General features: G+C 41.8%; 1 long non-coding RNA gene across 1 annotated transcript in view; it reads right to left on the minus strand.

Annotated features, from left to right (window-relative positions):
• Positions 1-104: 104 nt before the first annotated feature.
• Positions 105-6,439, minus strand: part of LOC117953148 — a 15,345-nt gene continuing 9,010 nt past the window's right edge. The window contains exon 3 of the long non-coding RNA XR_004658570.1: positions 105-281. This is a non-coding gene — a long non-coding RNA (uncharacterized LOC117953148). The remainder of the gene's footprint in view (positions 282-6,439) is intronic.

A 6,439-nucleotide genomic window follows, 5' to 3' on the forward strand; every position in this document is an offset into this window, starting at 1 on the left:
GTTGTTGGTGGTGCTCACCTGCATGGCTGAATCTTCATTGGCTTTTGAAGCTCAACATATTATTCGTTCTCTTAATGTATTGGCCTTTAATATTTGAGCTGCAGTGATTCGTCCGTGTTCACACTGCCTACGCTGTGGGCCTCTGCAGATGCCTTGTCTGTTCCTGCTTAGGCTGCCGAATGGTCATATAATCTTAAAGGTGTTTGTCCTGCATCATTTGTTGACATGCACACAAAAGATATATACTGTATATCACAAAGTCTGCTATTTAAAAAAAAATACTCATGACTCGTGATACTCATTACAGACCTACTATTAAAGAAGGATGGTAGAAAAAAGAAGACACAGTGAAGTATTAACCTGAGAGAGGCCATACGTTTTGGTTTACATTAAAGGGAATGTATAAAGAGTCATGGAGCGACATGAAGAGAGTGCATCAGTGTACACATTCTCTTCCAGCAGTGTGAATGTTAAGTTGTTGAAGTAGGACTTTCCCAGGTATTTTGTTGCCCGCGACATTGCCCATCCCCCCCTCATATGTTCTATCTCTATCTACTTTACATTCCTGTGCATCCCAGACAACCTATAGCTCTACTGTATATTGTTGTGTTTGTGAAACTGAATGTTTACCTGCAAAGAGTCCATTTAGTAGCAGAAACTGTAAATCTGTCTTGCTACTGTTCCCAGTGTTACTTTCTGCCTCTCAAGACTGGAGAATTGAAGGAAAGAGAGAAAGCGAGATGTACCTCACATTTACTCACTTCTGTATTTTTCCTGCTTCCTTGTAAAATCCTGCCAAATGAAGATATTTAATAAATTATGTAAGTTATATAACAGTGAGTTCACTACTTGTTCTCCCTAATGGCACTGCTGGATAGTTTACACATTCTAAGCTTGAAGTAAAAAAAAAAAAAAAAATCTTTTGAAATGTGTTTGTTGAAGCTTGGTGTGTCAATAAAGCTTTTTAATGTGCTCTTATATATTTTTTTTTTTATGTCTCAGTTTAATGAAGTGATCACATCCTGGTATCGCTTTGTGTAATATTATTGTTTAAATGTTTTCATTGTGTGGCATTACCGATAATCTAATTTTCCAAATATGAAAATAATTGATTTGCTCAATGAGTAAAAGAAAATACCTGGCGTGTTGAGCATTTGACATTTTGTATCCAATCGTTAATGTTAAAATATCGATTAAATGATTAGTAGAAAAGCATTTATCAGCGATTAGTCATTTAATTATTTTACCTAACAAAAAACACTCCCTGCTTCTGGCTTCTTAAAAGTGCAGATGTCCTGCTTTTTCCTCTTTTTTTAAATTAAATGCTTTTGACAAAACAAAAGACTTTGAGAAGCCTTTCACCTCAAAGACACATTTCGCACATCCATAAAGTCTTCTCTGCAGGTGTATTGGAAAACATCACATTGGACATAAAAAAGGAAGATCCCTCACTCTGCTCTTGCCAGAGCATCACCACTTATCAACATACTAACGTTTTGTTCCCTCTGCACCTTTGTCAAGGAAACTTGCTGGCTGGGATGTTGCCTTTCTCCCATCTAATATTATTCTAGTACCAAAATGAAAAATTCTCATGCTGAATTTAAATAATTAAAGATCCATACTTGGTGTCCGTGTATTGATACAGTATCGCCCCAAATAATAATAATGATCTCATTATTTGCATGCCGACAACCGCCGGTACTCAAGATTGGTCTTGTTTTTGATATAGGTCTTGAGACCACTTTTTAAAGGTCTCGTCTCGGCCTCAGATGAAGAGGGCTCAGGATTTTATTTCAAGACCGGTCAAGACCACAATCACAATTTATCATGTCATGCAGGGAGGGACTCACTGGTCTGGTCTTGGTTTCGACTCGGTCTAACCCCCTCAAAGTCTTCTTCTTTTCTCGGTCTCGATACACTCTAGTCTTGGTGATGACTTGGTTTAGACCATCTTGACAACAACATTGCTGCTCAGTGATTTACAAGTCTCATCCCTTTACCAATCAAGACTGCTGTAACTTGTGCTGCAGGTGCCAAAGGAAACCGAATAGGATGTGCACTGTATCTATTAACGCTGATCTCAATCACAGCAACTCTGAGTATGCATGGATACAGCTGCACAAAACAGCCCATTGTTGCTCTGTGACTAGACCGTACAACACATGCACCAATGTGTAATGAGGTAACATGCACTACAATGGCCAGTACCTGTCAGCATGCAGCTCTCTGTGTGGTGGATGAATGGAGGTGTCTGTCTGACACAGAGAGGGAGAGGAGGGAAGGTGGGCATGCCTAATTGCAGGTTAGATAGTGATACAGGAAGCGAGGAATGTGTCTTACATTCACATCTCTGATCTTTTGAGCGGGAAGCCTTCTGACAGACAACAAGAGGCAATACAAGGATATGGTTGGCTCGACTGGTAGGAGATCTGACTGGGTGAAGTCATTTCCAGCAGGCTTCAAATTAGTGAGAGATGAGGGGGTGTGTAGAGATCTAAATCTCTGTTGTTCCCTCTTACTCAGAAAAATGACAAGATTGGCATCTCCAACATCCTGTTCTTAAGCAACAATGGCAACTCTTTGGCCTGAGATTTTTTGTAAAACACATGTTACAGAGTTCAAAGATATGAGACAATTTCACAGCTGACGAGGCCACTTGAAAGTTTTAATCACAGCAGGAAGAGGCTAAGAAGACATAATGCTGTGTTAAATACCACTTATAAAACCACATTTGTATGTTGTCAGGGTGCATGACGTGTGCTTTTAGAAATGTCATTATTATTTGTCAAGTGTATCATATTGTCAACACATGTCAGGCATCATTTTCATGGCTGGATCAGTACTCACAGTGTGTCCGCACCCAGAGATGCAGCACGCAAGTGAGCCCAGCAAAGAAAAAAGTAAAAATAAATTGGGAAAGTCCAATTACTAACTGATGTGGATACACCAACCGAAAAACATTTCAGCATGTACATTTCTTTTTAGTTGTCTTAGTTTAGTTGTTCTTTATTGAACCAAATAAACATTTTGAGAAATAGATTTAAAAAGTGTCATCCGTAATTAGCTTATTGATTGATATATGGCTACATTGTTACCTAATAATGTTATTTTCCAGAAATCAATGCTCTCATCTGTACTGCAGGAGTTTTAGAAGCTGCGGGATGAGGAAACAATCCAACTCATTGAACTCAAGGTCCACTTTACTTTTCTTCTGGTTGTTTTTGTCAGCAGATATAGTTTGTTAATGTTAAGTTCATTGACTATAATCCATGTAGGATATCTTGTCCACATTGGTGTAAAGGTTAGGCATTGATGTTATTGCTTGTCCTTTTCTATTTTTGGGCCAAACAATCTCAACTAAAGGCACACTTACTAGCTTCATCCAGAGCTTTCAGCTGTACTGATAGGTTTAGGCCCTGTGAGTCTTAATACTGACTTCTTCTAATAGTTTAAAGAGCCAAATGACACCAAAAGAAATCTGGGGTGGACATAATATTTTATGGAGAGTTTAAAACTTTAACAAAAAACATTTTATACCAACTTAGGGTGACCAATGTCGTGACCAAACATACTTATACACTCCCAAGGTCAATCAGTTCATTATCAAAGTCTGACAATCCTCTCCATTGAACACTGATTGTAGATGTAGACTCAATCATATCTTATCTAATACGAGTGTTGCCTTTCAAACCTTTTCCTCCTTTTCTCGGCAGTGGTAGTAGTAGACATGTTATCATTATGCATCCTGGATGTTGTGGGAAAGCATTAGTGGTGGAGTGACACAGACCAACCACTGCTTGGAGTGCGTCAGTGGATGCTTTAGGTGGCCACAGCAGAGTGAGAAGCCAGGAGGATCCCGAAACATGGCCGCTGAAACCCAAATCAAAGATTGCAACAGTTTCACCGAAGTAAAGCCACAGGAATGTCACTCAGACAAAACACAAGGAAATCAGATGCTTTTATTAATCTATCTGACAGGCTGATTGCAGTCAGACACACACACACGCACACATACAGTCACATATACACACACACACACACACACACACACAGAGTCAGTACAGTAAGAAATGTATAGCAGCTATTGTGCAAAAAATCATCAGTCAGCAATGTAGAGAGACAGACAGGAGCCCAATAGCATACCACCCTCAGTCTGTTTGTCTGCGCCATACACACACACACACACGCACACGCACACGCGCACACACACACACACACACACACACACACACACACACACACACACACACACACACACACACACACAGTCTCTGACATCAGATAGGCTGGGTCCTGGTTTGGTTGGTGCATCCCCTGCTGCAGCCTCCCCACCCCCACCCCCCCACCCGTTGATCTGTGAGTCACTGACATCACTTTTCTCCCAACATCAATAAACGGCCGGGTTGTTGGGAGAGTCCACTGAAAGAGTGGGGGGGGGGTTGAGTCAAGCCCATGGAATCCATGATATACTGTGCTGGGCTTTGTGCTGGAGAGGGGAAAACCAGCTACATCATCTCTGAGAGGCTTTTGTTGACTCGGGCCTGAAGAACATAACCTTTGTTTTTTTTGTTTTGTTCTTTTCTTCACGATGCGTTCGCTCTTTGTGTCGTCACCATGAACTATTAGGTGAGAGCCGTTAATGAGCCGAGGGAATGAATCACGGAGGTCTGAGGTCATGCTGGATGGCCTACTCTACTCTAGCATGCAGCACAATGAGGCACTTCCCAAAGTGGTTGACATGAAAGCAACATTCAGAAATTCAATTTCTTCTTGGAACTTGTCGTTAATTGTTTTTAGGCGGAGGTTTCAATCTTGCTGTCCAAAAATCTCACGGTCCAACTGTAAATCTGAAAAAGTTTATGGAGTGGAAACTCTAATTGTCTCAATCTTTTAGCAAATAACAGTTGTTTTTTTAAGTAACCAACTTTCTCACTGGATTCATGAAAGAAGGGAGGGTTGAAGTCATTTCACAATTCCACCACCTGCACCTTGTGAGGTGATATAAAGTGTTTCACTGTAGTTCAGTCAGATTAGCTCTTCATTACCACCGTCATGTTGCCAAATGGGTTATTTTAAAAACATCAGTTAACACTAATTGTTTCAAATGAGAGGGAGCAACCTGATGAGAAATGGGCTACTGGAACAAGACATACATGAACTAGAGCAAAAAACATGGATTTGAAGCTTCGAACACCATCATCAACACTGACAAAGAAACAACTTCTGGCTCAGTGTTCCAACATCTGCAAACGGGAGCTCCTATCACGACTAGAGATTGATGAGGTACAACAACTATGCTACGGCAAGGGGGAGCCAGGACGACAGGTCAGCGGGGAGATTTCATCATCCCCAGACTCAGAGATTGGGTCCCCAGCCCCTATTACGGCACAGAACCACTCAACATGAGGGCAACTGACCTACGATTGAAGATCGTAGCGATTGAAGATCATATTCTCTGAAAGTCTGCTAGAAAATGTGAACTAACTACTAACCATAACATCCCCTAACTGAGACCAATGAGCTGATGTACGCCACAGCAACAGGGATCCTAGAGATGCTTGGCAATAAGATGAACACCACAAGCTACTGGCACTATCTGCTGCTGTTCTGCAGAGGCCTGAACCCACTCACAAAGACTGGCTATGGATACCGATTCTGAAGAAGAACAATCATGAGTCGCCTCCTCTACATGGATGACATCAAGCTGTGTGCCAGAAATGAGCAGGACAACGACCCACTGATCCACACTAGCAGGATCTACAGCAACAACATTGGAATGTCGTTCGGACTAGACAAGTGCTGTCAAAAAGAGGGAAGATGATCAGATCTGAGGGGATTGAACTACCAGAAGGCAACATTGCAGATGTTCAGGATAGCGAAAAATACCTTGGGGTGCCACAGGATAACTGAAACCATGAGTAGGCAGCAAGGAAGACCGCCCCAGCCAAATACCAGGTCCTGAAAAGTCAGCTGAATGGGAAAAACAAGATCCGAGTCATCAACACATACGCCCTGCCAGTCATCAGTCATCATGCCAGGTACATCTTACCTGGGGAAGTATCCTTGTCGGGAAACACTGATGAAAAACAGCATATTACATATCCTTCAGTGATGTTTCTGCTGCTGTCATGGTAACACAAATTGTGGTTGACTTCCTCAATTCTGTTTTCTTTATGAGTGAGGCCAGGACTAATGAGCGATCCCATGGCATCACCTCCAGCACTCATTTTTCAAAGCATGAGGGGATCACTCCCCGTGACATTTCTCTGCCATTGTCTACTTGTTTCCAGGAGTGACCACATAGCGATGCTGTAATTGTCTTAACTGTGTGTGTGTGTGTGTGTGTGTTGGTGTGTTGGGCATCTGTGTGTGTGTGTGTGTTTGGGCATATGTGTTGGGCATCTGTGTGTGTGTGTGTGTGTGTGTGTGTGTGTGTGTG

The sequence above is a fragment of the Etheostoma cragini genome, chromosome 11 (genome assembly GCF_013103735.1).
Source record: "Etheostoma cragini isolate CJK2018 chromosome 11, CSU_Ecrag_1.0, whole genome shotgun sequence".
NCBI lineage: Eukaryota > Metazoa > Chordata > Actinopteri > Perciformes > Percidae > Etheostoma > Etheostoma cragini.